This window comes from Erithacus rubecula, assembly GCF_903797595.1.
Source record: "Erithacus rubecula genome assembly, chromosome: 3".
NCBI lineage: Eukaryota > Metazoa > Chordata > Aves > Passeriformes > Muscicapidae > Erithacus > Erithacus rubecula.
Genome location: NC_136689.1, coordinates 110,505,704 through 110,520,044, shown reverse-complemented (window position 1 = coordinate 110,520,044; position 14,341 = coordinate 110,505,704). Strand labels below are relative to the sequence as shown.

General features: G+C 42.0%; 1 protein-coding gene across 8 annotated transcripts in view; it reads right to left on the bottom strand.

The window, feature by feature from the left end:
• The window catches only part of LYN (LYN proto-oncogene, Src family tyrosine kinase), a 49,089-nt gene extending 36,049 nt beyond the window's left edge, over positions 1 to 13,040 (bottom strand). Inside the window, exon 1 of one of the 8 annotated variants that reach the window (XM_079299854.1) lies at positions 12,954 to 13,040. The gene's annotated coding sequence lies outside the window, so the exon portion shown is untranslated. Of the gene's footprint in view, positions 1 to 7,501; positions 7,672 to 12,283; positions 12,588 to 12,953 lie in introns of those variants that run through there. The other 7 variants (XM_079299858.1, XM_079299855.1, XM_079299853.1 and 4 more) reach the window with 7 other exon arrangements.
• Positions 13,041 to 14,341: the final 1,301 nt, after the last annotated feature.

Here is a 14,341-nt window from a genome sequence, read left to right as displayed (position 1 = left end):
TCCCAGCCTTTGTCTGTCTTGCCTTTAAGTGTCCAGGGAGAGGGTAACTTTATTCAGTGCTTGGCTAAAATACACAGTCTTTGCTGGAGCTCATAAATGATAGCATAAAACATATAATAAATATCATCATAGTTGGTGGCATGAAAGGTAACTGTAACAAGGGTGGGAAGCTTTGATCAAGAAAAAAAATCTTCTGTTTTTCTGTTAATTCACTACTGTTTTGTCTAAATTAGTTAAAAATCTTGCTTTCATGCAGGAATTTTGGCAGTGGTTAAAAAAAACAAAACACATTGAAGTAAATAAAACTCAGCAAGAAACACTGAAACTAATGTCACTGTGGTGGTATAATTATGTTATAATGCTTTCAGAAGGATGAAAATAAAATCATGAAACAAAACATCACATTGAAATGAAGCAGAATTTATGCAAACTACTGATCCTTGTTTATTCAATTGAGGAAAATAGAATTACCAAAACACAAGAAAGTTAATCCACAGAAGACTGTAATTTTTGCTCACATTGCATAATAGACTTTATATATTATGAAAATGTTCCAGATTCATTTAGTCAGTATTTTTGGCACTAATTTTATACCAAGTCTTACATTAAAATAACATCTGTTTTCTGACCTTATAATACTTGCTTCATTTTATTACAATCATTTGCCTCAACTTCATCTTCCAGAATTTTGAATCAATATCAACAATGAATTAATTCACTTTGCCAGCCCTCAGGCAACCACAGCTTCCATTTCCTCAACTTTTTTCCACTGTACTATATCTTTTGAAGATAGGGGAAAAGGTCAAATAACAGCTTAATTTGACATAACAGAATAAATACTTCTATCACATTCTTCAAAAGGATCATATGACATGGAACAGAAAAGCTGTGCCAACACATTAACCAACTTAAAGCAAAGGTTCCCTAAATACTTTAAAGACTTTAAAGTGTAATGCAAGCTATTAAGTAAAAATGTCATTTTCTTGACTGGCTAAAACTCTCAGTAATGACAAATAGCAGCTTCATATAACCAAATCTCCATTTCCAAATGAAAATTTGGCCAAACCACTACATTGAAAAGGATCAACATTCTTCCTAACTATTAGGAAGTGTCCCAATCCAGCAAGCAAGCCCCAAAGATGAAATCTACTTTCCAAGTTGAGTGTATCTATGACTCACATACTGTTTTTTTCAGCTTTACATTGATGATTTTGGCCAATAATGGCAGTGTGCTAAATTTTCAGTAGTCTATATTTGCCCTGCATTTTATGTGTGTCTGTGCCTTCCACTAGGATAAGGATCCTTCTCCCCTTCTTTTTAGTGATTGGAGCAATAACTGTGGTACAGGAAAATGAGAAACTACCCATAAAACAAACAAAGGCTTTGGAGTGAGGTCCAGGAGTAGCCCAAAGGTTTTCATCCTCACAACAAGTGACATGATGGAAGGATAGGGCAAGCTTCACACATTTCTTTGGAGAACACAGATCTGGGAACTATCCTTCTTCACTCCCAACAGTACTTACCCAACTGTTCATCCTCTCCTTCTCCTTCACAGACACTTTGCTTCCCCAAACAAGGTGTAGTTGAGAGATGTGCAACCAGAGCTCCCATGGCAGTCCAAAAGGCCTGGCTCATGCCCACAGTGGCTTTACTCAGGTGTTGATTTCAATATACTTTTTGATGTATTGGACAGCCACACAAATCATCTGAGTGTTACTGTGCTGTGCCTGCATTTACAGCGTGGCACATGAGAGAGAAATCAGAGCTTCCCCTGTTTTCACTGAGCCTCAGAAGACAGCAAGGGACAAAGTGAGCAACTGCTAACTTATAATGAGCTTGGGGGATCATCACCAGGCTGTACCCTAAGGAGCTCCTCAGCTGAAATTTGTTCCTTTGCCTTCTGCAGAAAGTGCAGAGGAAGGTATATTTGCAGGTAGCAGCTGATATTTGAAACTTTTGTCTCCTTCAAGTAAGGCAGCCTAACGCTCAACCTCCACATGGCCAGGACAAATGGATTGATGGGACTCTGGTTGAAGCAAATTATTAATAGCTACTACAACTAATGAGAGAGGACAGTTAGTTAAGAAGGTGGCCTTCAACTAATTAATACGTTGTTGGCAATAAAGATTATTTTGCAGATATGATCTCTTGCTTTGAAGTGTGCCTGTAATTCAAACCCACTGTTATATTGTAAATAGAATGCAAAGATCATGAACATCATGAAATTATCACAACATATAATCACAGAATTAATAACTTAGGAAAAGACCTCTAAGATTGTCTAGTCCAACTATGTTCCCTGTCCCCAACTGCTACATTTAGTGAGGTATTCTGCATGTTTTCAGGGATGGAGATCCTACCACTGCCCTGGGCAGCCTGTTCAAACACCCAACCACACTGACAGTGAAGACATTTTTCCTAGTATCCAATCTAAATCTCCCCTGGCCTAACTTGAAGCAATTTCCTCTTTTCCTGTCACTTGCTGCTTGGGAGAAGAGATCAAAACCTACCTGCACATACCCTCCTTTCAGGGCATTGTGGAGAGTGATAAAGTCTCCCCTGAGCCTCCTTTTCTCCAGGCTAACCATCCCCCAGCTCCCTTGGCCACTCCCCACAAGACTTGTGCTCCAGACCCTTCCCCAGCTCCATTGTCCTTCTCTGGACTCAGTCTAGAACCTCAATGTCCCTCTTGTAAGGAGGGGATGAAACTGACCCCAGGATTTGAGATGTGGCCTCACCAGTGCTGGGTAGAGGGGACAATCCCTGCCCTGCTCCTGCTGGCCACACTATTGCTGATCCAGGCCAGGTTGTCACTGGCCTTCTTGGCCACCTGGCTGGCTCATGTTCAGCTGGCTCCTGACCAGCATCCCCAGGTCTTTTTTTGCCAAGCCACTTTCCAGCCTCTCTGCCCCCAGTCTGTAGTGCTATGTGGGGTTGTTGTGACACAAGGGCAGCACTCTCTACTTGGTCTTGTTGAATCTCATGCAACTGATTTCAAGCCATCAATCCAGCCTGTTCAAATCCTTCACCACATCATTAAAAGTATGATGAAGGACAAGTATGATTTGATGAAGCAAATTCACAGCAAGCAAGCCCTGATGAAGGTTTTAAGGGTGGTCTCATAGAAAGTTTGCCACTTCTCCTTTGGGCTTATCTTCTGTTTCCAGTGTGTTTAATAAAAGAGAGAAATGGGGAACAGAACATAAGTGCATATTAGGTTTTGTTCTTTCAAATTCGGGTAACTATACCCCCAGGAAATTAACCAGTTTTTATAAACTTCACCTTTCATGCATTCTACAATCCACTTTCAACATGGATTATGACAGTTATGGCTCAATCAGGGAATAATGACTTCTGTGTCAATGGATCCCAGCTGTGACAGCCCTGGCATTGTGTAACTCGTATTATTTTGCCCCATGCTGCATTTGCCATTCTGCTTTATTGGTCAGAAATCTTCTTTATCTGCTTGATTTTTGATGTTTGATTGCTGATAAGTATTCATGACTAAACTTGCAACTAAAACACAGCTTTCTTAATAGCATCATATTATGTCTTGAGCACATTAAATCACTGAATTTCACAAAAGAAAAGCAAAATTTTTTTCACTATCTTCAAAGACCAGAATACATTTAAATTGTAAAAAAATTACTTCTCCAGCAGATTATATTGTGCTTCATTAGCTGCACAGCACTAGATATGAACACAACTCTCCTGAAACAGAGGACATTCTGCTGGGATATGTAATATGGATTCAAGAATTAATTCCATGCTTATATAAAAATTTGGGGTTAAATCATTCATGCTGATGTGAGCTAACACACAGTACAGTTTCTCCTGAAAGTTTGCAAACATTGGGCAAGTTTGCTCAAGTTGCAAGAGGAAACTGCAAGAGCCCTAAAAAAAAATAAAAAACACCATCAAATCCGGTGCCACTAAAATACATGGCAGAAATTAAATTTTTTGCTGTTTAATCTGTACAAAGATACTAGCCAGGATTCAGCACTAACTGTTTAAGTAGCCACAGGATCCACCTCATCTCATTCTCACATATGTTAAGTAGTTTAAAGGGTGTAAAAACATCCCCCAGCTTCTGGCACTTCACAGAAGCCTATTTATAACTCATTTATTTTCCTTAATTTCAAACTCTGTGTTAATTTCACAGGCATGAATCTAAACTAGGAAAGTACCAGTTGGTTTCTCACCCAGTTTAGTGAATTGTTTCAAGCAACTGTTGGAATTTGTCACACATGGTGTAGCAGCAAAGGGGATCATCTGAACCAACAGTTTGCTGCAAACATGATAAATAAAATCAAAAGAGCTCTATGATTAGGAATTTTGGGAGGTTTTGAGACAAAGTCCTTGAGATCAGAGGGTATTTTTAATAGATACAAGTACAGTTCTCTTAAGTCTCCTGAGGGGCTACAGAACCTCAGCAATTCTGGTTTGAAAGCCTGTCCAGTAAAGAGGGATGCGTGCTCTAACTGAAGCCCTGTGAAACTACATGCTCAAGCTGGGGTGGCAGAAAGAGTGCAAAAGGAAATACCTCACTGAAGGAAATATGTCACTGAAGGAACATGAATAAGAATTCACATCCAAGTTCATAAGCATATTTTTCACATTTATTGCACATATGAGCGTGAATAAGAAGTTTCTCTAAAGTTAACCAAAATTAGAAATATTTTACATGCTTTCTACTTTCATAAAGTAGTGAGAATGAGAATCTGGAAGCCCTCTTTGAGGGAAAGATTGTAAATACCTCGTGTGACAGTTCACTTGACTGCTCCTGCTTCAAAGGTTCTAAGGAAGAACTGGAGTGCTCCAATTTTAAACACAGGTATGTCTTTGCAGATGATCTTTCTCAAGGGCAAGAATGAACAGTTTCCAATATTATCAGGACAGCAGCTATGCAAGTATATTAACTTGATTAAAGTTCTCCTATATTTGAGAGAAATTATTCTATACTAACCAGAAGATCTGACTAGGAGACCAGCTTAAAGATGCACATAGCATTTGCTCAATATGTTAATTTATTTCATTTTCAAAAACTGATTAATAATTTCACCTCTGCTACTGTTTTTAACTTTGCCTTGAAATTTCTTGGTTTTTCACTCTAAAAGCAACCAACATTTCTGTATTCAGAATGTACCACTACTGGACTGTGCAGCACTTAGTATTTTCTGTTGTTTCTAGCCCTGTTTATTGGTCAGTTGATAGCAGATGAAGACCCAGCAGTCACAACCATAGCAAGTTTCACTAAACCAGGCTCTGATCCTGCAAGTGACAGCACACAGCTTGCAGGAGCTTAAAAGACTTCAGGAGACTTTCTGCACAAAGGGCAGCACACAGACCTTAAAAAACAGACCAGCAATCACAATAATTCTAGCAGATTTAGACTCACTGTAAACTGGAGGACCATGACAATAATTTTCACATTCATACTGCAGACTGCAAGAATTTCACAGCACCATGATTACAACCATACTGGCTACCTCATTAAAATTTATAACCTTTGTAACTCCACATAACTCAAGTATAAAGCTCATAGGCAGGACATGTGATTATGCAATACTTTGAAAAACTGCCTCAGATTGTGCACAAGTCCCAGTGTTTAAATGTGACTTCAATACTCATGTGGCCAACTTTCAAAGCAAGAACTAAAACCAAATCAGTGTTCACAATGGTTATCCAAGTTTGTTTCGGGAGAACAGTAACAAGTCCACAACTTGCATTTTAATTCCACAGTATTAAATGTTGTGCAAAGAAGATGCTTTAAAAGCTGGTAAGACTTCTTCATTGTTTGGCCACACGTAGGAAATTCTCAGGACTACACAAACCATGAGGAAAGGTGTAGGAGAGGAGCCAGAATCCCTAAGAAATCAGAATTGGGGTTGAAACTGAGAAACAAATTTAGCAGGAAGAGTGCAGAAGTAAAGAGACAAAAAGAGAAAAAACAATTAAATAAGAATGCATAGGTTAATGACTAATTAGGTAGAGACAGCACATATTCTCAATCAGTATGACAAGATGAAGAACATGTAATAAATATACATATTCTGTGCTCCAAGGAGAAATTAACCTTCCTGTGTCATACCACACAAATCACTTGCTTTTACTGCAGGAGTAGGGAAAATCACCTTTCACTCATCCAAACCTAGTCCAATACTTATGATTTGAATAAGCTACTCAAATGCATTTTTGACACTTGTAGCCTTGTTTAAGTGCTCCATTAAGAGCAGAAGTATCTTACCTGAAGCAGCCTCTTCCTGCTTGTTCACGCTACCAAAACTCTTTTCTGCTGGTGCCAGCTCTGTTGAACTAGGTTCTTCTAAACTTGCACTGCTTTGTCAAAGCCAAATTTCTTAAGTTTCTTTCTGTGGGGTCAGTGTATGGGGCACACCAATACCAATGAGTACAGAATATCAACCCTGGAGCAAGAGCTGTTGTCTCAGCACCACATCCCCACAATACCAAGACTTGATTTCTTCTCCACAGACCAGCACACATTCTGATAAACCCATGCTCTGCTTCCTTGAACCAGAAGTATTTATAAGGAGGGTCAGTGCTGGTTTAAAAACCATTTACATGTGCCAGTACACAGCACACAAAAACCCACATGCAACAAAAAAGAAACTTGACCATAGAAGCTCAAAGCAGCATCACAAGAAAGGCAAAGAGGCAGGGGACAATCCACACTGACAATTTTCAGGGCAGAAACCTGTTTTAAGTCAGTTTGAGGTCACAGTTTTAAATCAGATGTGTCAAACAGCAGTTAGCTGTCTCTAAAGATCCATTTCACCTACACATAAACTGTATTCTACACAGAAGAGTCTTGCTGACCACCTACAGAAGTACAAAGTTGCCCTCAAACAAGGCACAGCCTTAAAATACTTTGAAGACCTTGTCAGTACTTCCAGGTTGGTACCCCACTGGACTTCATATCTCTTCAAGAGTCTGGGGGTACATATTTCTGGATGTGTATTCCTTGATAAGCAGATTACAAATGACCATTATGAAAGGTACTGAGGCTTACTTTTGCAGAAGGGGAGAAGAAAATTTGCTGCAGACATCTAAATCAGGGGATGAAATAAACAGTTTATAACACTGACAGTCCTGAAGACAAAGCTGGAAAGAAAAACAGCAGAATTATGTTGATAAAATAAAAATAGGATAGGAGAAGAAAAAAAGGGAATTGTGGTAGGGAGTGCTCTTACAGAAGGGTGAAGACAGAAACATGGATTTTTCCGGGAAACTGGGGGAAAAAGCCTCAAACAAACAGCACATCATTACTTATGAAAACATTTGAAGCAGTGTGGGACAAGGACTTTTTTGGAAACACTGGTAAGCTTATGGCAGAGGGAGGGGAACTGCTCCCAAGGAAATTTAGCAGGAGATTTTGAGAAGAGGGAAGCTCTCCTGGTCAGGCACAGTGGGAGCACTTCTGTCTACTGCATGCCATCAATCAGGCCATCTACATCCAATGAGAAATGGGCTTAGAATTCACCTCAGTATGACTTGGTGCTTCTCCACTGGTGCCAGGACAGCTGCTGCAGTCTCTCTTGAAGTCCAGTGCAATTACAGCTGGACAGGAAAAGGAGGCACCAGCAATCCAGCAGAAGAGTTGCTTAAAAGGCAGGTTTTCCTACACCCATCATGGGCTGCAATGCTTCCTCCAGCCTTTGCACAGTTCAGCACATCTTTTGCAATGGTAAGCCTGGAGTTACAAAAATGTACTTTGAATCCCATTTGCACATTCTCCTACATCACAGTGGCACATTCAAATGACTCTTGCAATATATTTTGAACAAGTTGAACACAGAACATTCAATATAGGATTTCCTCTTTCCCCTGCCCATCCTCTTCCTGTTTGTTTACTAAAAACTTTCACTTCCTCAATGACACTGACACCAGCTCTGGCAATCACTTAACCCTGGTTCTCCAGTCCTTGTCCACTCACACCTGAATCACAGCTCCCCAGGGCATTTAGTATTTACTGAAGGGTTTTAAAAATCCATCAACACATGGTAGGACTGGGGCTGCCCTGGAGCAAACCATTTTCTGTCCACTGGATTTAATGAATATAAACCTCATGATTCTGGCAAGGGACACTCAAGCAGGCAATTTCAATATATGCAATAGATGTGCTACTATTCAGATCTTTCCCTACTCAGTTGATATTACCAGGAGATACTTTTTGTCTGAATACAGTAGAACTTAATCATAGGTCAGACCTACTGATATATAAATAACTACACAGGAATTCACTCAAACATATTCTTTAACTTTTGCTATTAATTTCGTGCTAAGCCCCTTTTACAGTCATACATGGAAAGAGAAAACCTGCTTAGCAGCCAAATATACTTTTGTACTAACTCCTGTGATACTATATTGCTACAGTGTAAACCTAGGATAAAACCTGAATAAGATTTCACTTAAAAAAAAAAAAAAAAAACCAAACCAAAACCGATTTGTATTCACCTATCTGTACAAACTAATGAAGGAAACATGAAAAAAGCAATAGATTGTAGATACCACATCAGAAAGCCCACTTAACAGATTATGCTTTTTTGGACGAACTTCCTGAAAAGGCTTTTTTTAAACCAACAAAGGAGAAGTTAAAAGCACATCTCAGAGGGAGTCCTTTCCCTTCAAAATTTTATCATTTCCATACTCAGAGCAGCCCTGCAAAGTAGAGAAAACTCCAAAAGGTGCCATTGCAGAAGAGTAGCTGCATCCCATACTTCAACGCCTTTGGTGAACTATCACATTCCAGATTTCACTATTTTGTATCTCAGCTGGCCTTTGCAAATTAAAGAAAGAAATTCTACAGTATGTCAACCACAGGAAGAAGTAGCCTTCTGCCACATGCAGCAAAGACCATAGAGGAAGAAGGACACTTTGTTCAGACTGTTTATCATTGGAGTCCTTTGAACTGAAGACGTAGGACAAGTGTGCTGTGCAAACACAGGAACCAATTGTAGATATTTGAGATGCCAGCAGTTTGAAAAAGATAGGCAATGCTGACCTAAGAGAGAGCAAAGGCTGTTCTGGACAGTACTAGTCCACTCCAGAGAAATCTACCCATTATCCCTCCACCTTTCCCTACTATCTTCCTTCTCTTCTGCCCAGCAAAGTGTTACTGGCAAAATATCATTTCTCTTTTGACATTTGCCTGACAAAAGTAACCAGTCTATTTACCTCTATGAGTAGTTCTTTAGGGCACAAAAAAAAATACCAATATCTCATAAATATTTGGAGGAAATGCTTCCAGCACATGATGAGTTCTGCCTTTGTGTTTTGTTCCATGAACCCATATTTTTCAGGAAAGATGCTAAACTCAAACGTGAATAATTCAGTCTCGGAAATTACAGCATTTAATGACAATGTCAACAGGAAATGTATCTGAATCAGGCAAAAATAAATATGAAAGTACAGACCTTTCCATCCTTCTCTGAAGGACAATGTAGTTTAAACTAGGGACAGTAACACTAAGGACAGTTATACAGCATTTTTCTTTTATTAGTACAGGTTGATTTCTTTGAGAAGGCACCATTGCTGTTTACAGGGTGGCAGACTCCTTCACCCCATATGCGTCATTAAAGACTGTTTTCATACAAATGCAATTTTATATTTTTATCTACAGTTTCCTGTGGTATGGCTTAGCAAGTCTGGAAGCCTTTCTTATTACAGCATCTCCAGCATTCCTATATTCTCATTAAAGAGGGGACAGGAATAAAAGGGAAATGTAGGAAGTATGAATAAGATTAACAAAACAAAAAAATCCTAATTCTCAGCTGGGCAACTGGTTTTTCTATAGAATGAAGCCTTTTTGCTTAGAGATGGAAATCCTCCAGTGGCAATATCATAATAAATGCTGCTTAACAGAGTCACATGGTTTGGTGCAATTATTTACACACTCAGTTCCATAGCTTCCAAAGGAAGTATCATTCCCTGCATATAAAGCTCACACAAGCCTCAGGATCCCCGGCCCAAGGATTCTCCTCCCATCCCTTGCATTAGCACATGACAGCTCATATCCTTCTGGGACCTCAGTGGGGGCAGACATCCACCTCTGTGTACAGCCATGATTGCAGATGGCTAGGAATCCCAGGTTATACCTAATGTCCACCCCATTAGTTAGTTAGTTAGTTAGTTAGTTAGTTATTCTCCAAGTGCTGTGTTCACTCAGTTTTATAAAGGGCTTCCTGAACCCCAAGGGTAAAAATAACTTTACAGCTCCCAGGACAGAAGAAAAAAAAGTCACTCAGTTACTCATGACACACATATATGGAAAGGAGGAAAGATCTCATCCCCTTCCCAGATCACCTAGCCCTTTGACAAACACAAAAATTCTCTCATGATCTACATGTACATCCCAAAACCTCAAAGATTCCTATGAATATTCAAAATAACATACAGAGTAGAGGTAGGCAAACACCTCCTTTTTGTGACAGCAGTGGAATCACATCTGAGATTAAATAAGGCAGCACTTAAACTTTCCCAAGTAACTACAGAGAGGTCAATGCTGCTGCCAGATGTGCCCCACAGGAAGGGCCAGGTGTAGCATCTCTGATCTGGTGAGACACCCCTCTGAAGAACAGGTACTGAAGGTATTAAGCTGTGCCAGGAAAACCTTGGACTTGTTTTTGTAGCCTGTCACAGGAATTGTTTCCCTCACACTTGCTGTTCTGTGATGCCATTTAGCTTACAGGAGTAAAAAAGGCCATAGGAAGAGAGGCCACTTCAATTACAAAGATAAACTGGGGGTGGAGGGAGTAATATGAAATAATTACTTATACATTTATAAACACCTGTCTATTCATAAATATCTGCAAGGAATAGTTTCACATGTACGGAAACTCTCTTGAAAAGGGTAACATAGTATTAAACAACTTAAAGGCAACAAGGTTTAACTTTGCATTGTAAAGTTTCACAATTGATCATTTTGTCAGAAAGAGTCATTGCACAACTCCACTGGTCAAGGGGCTTAAAAAGGAAGGCCCAAACCTTACCATGTCTTTTGCATATTTCTGTAGGAAAAAACCTCTTATTTACTCAGAAATAGAGAAAAGTCAGCCAGCTACTGTACAAAGATATTTGCTTCATGTCATCATGATTAAAAAAAATTATCTCAATGGCACAGATTAAAATAGATTTTGATGTTATTAAATAAAGAATTCCTTCCTAACTAGTATATAGCTCCCAAAGTTGAAACACAGAAAGAAAAAAGCTTTCAATCTCAGAAGAGATCCATAATATGAGACATCTTTTGATCACAGAGTTCATTAATTTCAATCCTTCTCCAAGTTTTCATAACATCCTGTTAACAGTATCTAACTGATTTCTAGCCTGTTGTTACTTTTTCAGAGAAGACTATTTGATTTTTTTTCTCATCCATACTTTCAGTGCTGTTGATAGTATGTATTAAAAAGATAGCACCTGTTCTATCCTCAGTGTTGGGCTGGAAACAATCCCCACAAACAAAATTTGACTCTCCTTTCGGTAAAACTGAGCTATGCTTTCCCAACATAGCTTTGCAATTTCTCAACATGTATCTTCTGCTTTTTGTTTTAACTCTGTAGTGATACTGTGTTGAGTGCAGAACTTACCTACGTGGCACTTGGACTTTACAGATACTTTCAAGTAACATTACTATTCCTAAATTGCAAAAGCCTTACAGGTACTTGATTGGGATCAAGCTTAAAAATTTTAATTTTCAATTCGCATTATGTCGTCCTAAAACATATTAAGATTGGTCAGAGTGTTTCTCTTCCTTCAGAGGTGGGAAGGAAAGGTAGGAGATGGGATATTGATTACAGGTTTCAGATGAAACCAGCTTTGTGCTCCCTATGTATATCTGCAGGAATATGATCTGGCTAAACAAGTTTTAAGCGTTAAACCCTTTGGTCTTTAGTGCCAACAGAAGGGAGCAAGGCAGCAAGATGAGTTTGTGCCAACCCATTCACCACAAACATTTAAAAGATGCAATTTCCAGAGAAACTCTAATCTGCTTTACTGAAAGTACAGCACCAGCTCCTAAACTAAAATTGTAAGGAGAAAAACCCCTTAAGACCCTTCCTCAGGAATCCAGTACCTATAATAGTAGTCTGCAAACAACACCATGCACCAAACATCACAATACCACGTTCTCAGCTTTCTTTTAATTCCAAGAATATTTGAACATACAGTTAAGAGGAAGAAGCTTTAACTTGCAGAACGCACCAGAAATTACTCTCCTAGAAAAAAGCAGTGTAAGAAGGCATATCCAGGGATGGCATCACCTCACCTCAGTCAAGGCTATCGTTTTGGCTGGAAGCGCCGACTGCAGACTTTAACCAGCTAATTTCACACGCTCGCCGCCACGAAACAGACAGAAGGCACCCGAGCCCTCCGGATCACAGCAGAAAGCCAGGCAAAGGGTTATCAGATAAACCACGTTTTCCAGAATGATGATTTTATCCCAAACGCCGCTATCTCCCTTAAGACCCCATCCAGTCCTACCAGGCAGGTCGGGCGGCAGAAGCGAGTGAGAACAGCTCGGAAAGCGCCTGGTCCCGCACCCCGCACCCCGCACCGCACCGCACACCGCACACCGCACCCCGGACCGCACCGCACCCCGCACCCCGCACCCCGCACCGCACCGCACACCGCACACCGCACCCCGGACCGCACCGCACCCCGCACACCGCACCCCGCACCGCACCCCGGACCGCACCTCACACCGCACCCCGCACCCCTCACTCCGGACCGCACCGCACCCCGCACACCGCACCCCGCACCGCACCCCGGACCGCACCTCACACCGCACACCGCACACCGCACCCCGCACCCCGCACCGCACCCCGCACACCGCACCGGGCGGGGCGGCGGCAGCGCGGCCGGGCGGCTCCGCGCACCCCGCGGGAGGAGCGGGGCGAGCCGGCACCGCCGCCGCCCCGGGGAAGGTGCTCACTTACTTCGGCGGGTGCGCCGGCCGAGCGGCAGCGCAGAGCGGGGTCCCGGCGGCAGCGGGATTCGGGGTCCCGGCGGCTGCGGGATTCGGGGTCCCGGCGGCTGCGGGATTCGGGGTCCCGGCGGCAGCGGGATTCGGGGTCCCGGCGGCTGCGGGATTCGGGGTCCCGGCGGCAGCGGCGGGGCCCGGGCGCTGCTCTCGCTGCGCGGGCGGGGCGCGGCCCGCGGGTGGTTCGCAGCCCGGGGACTTCCTGCTGCCGGGGAACATTTGCATGCGGTGGACGGACAGCGGGGCGAGCGGAGAGCGGGGGGCGGCCCCGGGCCGGCGGCTCGGCTGGAGGCTGTGCCGGGGGTGAGGTGGGGCAGGGGCTGCACGGGGTGGCTGCTCCTTCAGAGCGAGCATCGTGAGCGGAGCGAGCCTCCTCTGAAAGTTACAGCTAAACACAGCCCTGTTGGTCTGAGAGGCAAAAAAGGCGGTCTCGTTCCACCAACAGCTAAAAAACCATCTTGAACTCCAAAAATCCAGCTTCTAAGGCCCGTTGGAGGCTTGGTTGAGAGGAATTAAGAACTAATAAGCTTATCTTTCAGTGTTTCTTTTCTTTCAAGAATGATTTACTAGCCTGGTGAAAAGTGAAATAAAAAATCTCACAGGCCAGCAAAACAGGAAATATAAATGAGTGGACATAACAGCCAGAGGATGCAGGTGAAGAGCTTTGCAAGAGCTAGAGTCAAGGTGTCATGTGTGTACTGCCAGAACACATGGGCGAGTTCAGGTCATGGGGATCACTAAGGCAGAATTACAAATTAAAAGCATTTAAGCTTTCCATGTAAAAGTGTTTAGATAATGGATCAAGTTTGAGGGGGAAAAAAGTCAAAGTGTTACAAGATGCAAGATACTCAACGACACTCTGTACACTTTCCCAAAGTCCACCAGTACAGCCTAACTGTGGGTTGGAGTGGACTCAGGAGCTGGTGAGGACTTCTAACAGGACACCCAAATAGCTGGAAATAGCTCATACCCTGTTGGGTTTATGAGAAGAACCTGATTAATGCCGACAGGAGAGATCACAATCACTTACATGCAATCACTTCACTCTGCTTGGTGTGTGCTGCAGTCCTGTCTCAATGCCCTGGCTCCAGGTCACTGCCTTGATCCTCTAGAAGACTCAGTCCATAGAAGCAGTGAGACCATAATCTGTCACATTTCTTAATCGCTCCCAGATGTCCCTGGACAACTGTAGAGTTCAGGAAAGTAGTGGGAAATACTCTCTGGTCTTCTTTGAATTGTATCATCAATGATTAAAATCATGTTGCATAAATACTCAGTACTAGACCAAACTCTAAAAGTATTGCAGGGTGAGACAATAAAGAATTCCCCAAGTTCTATTACTAA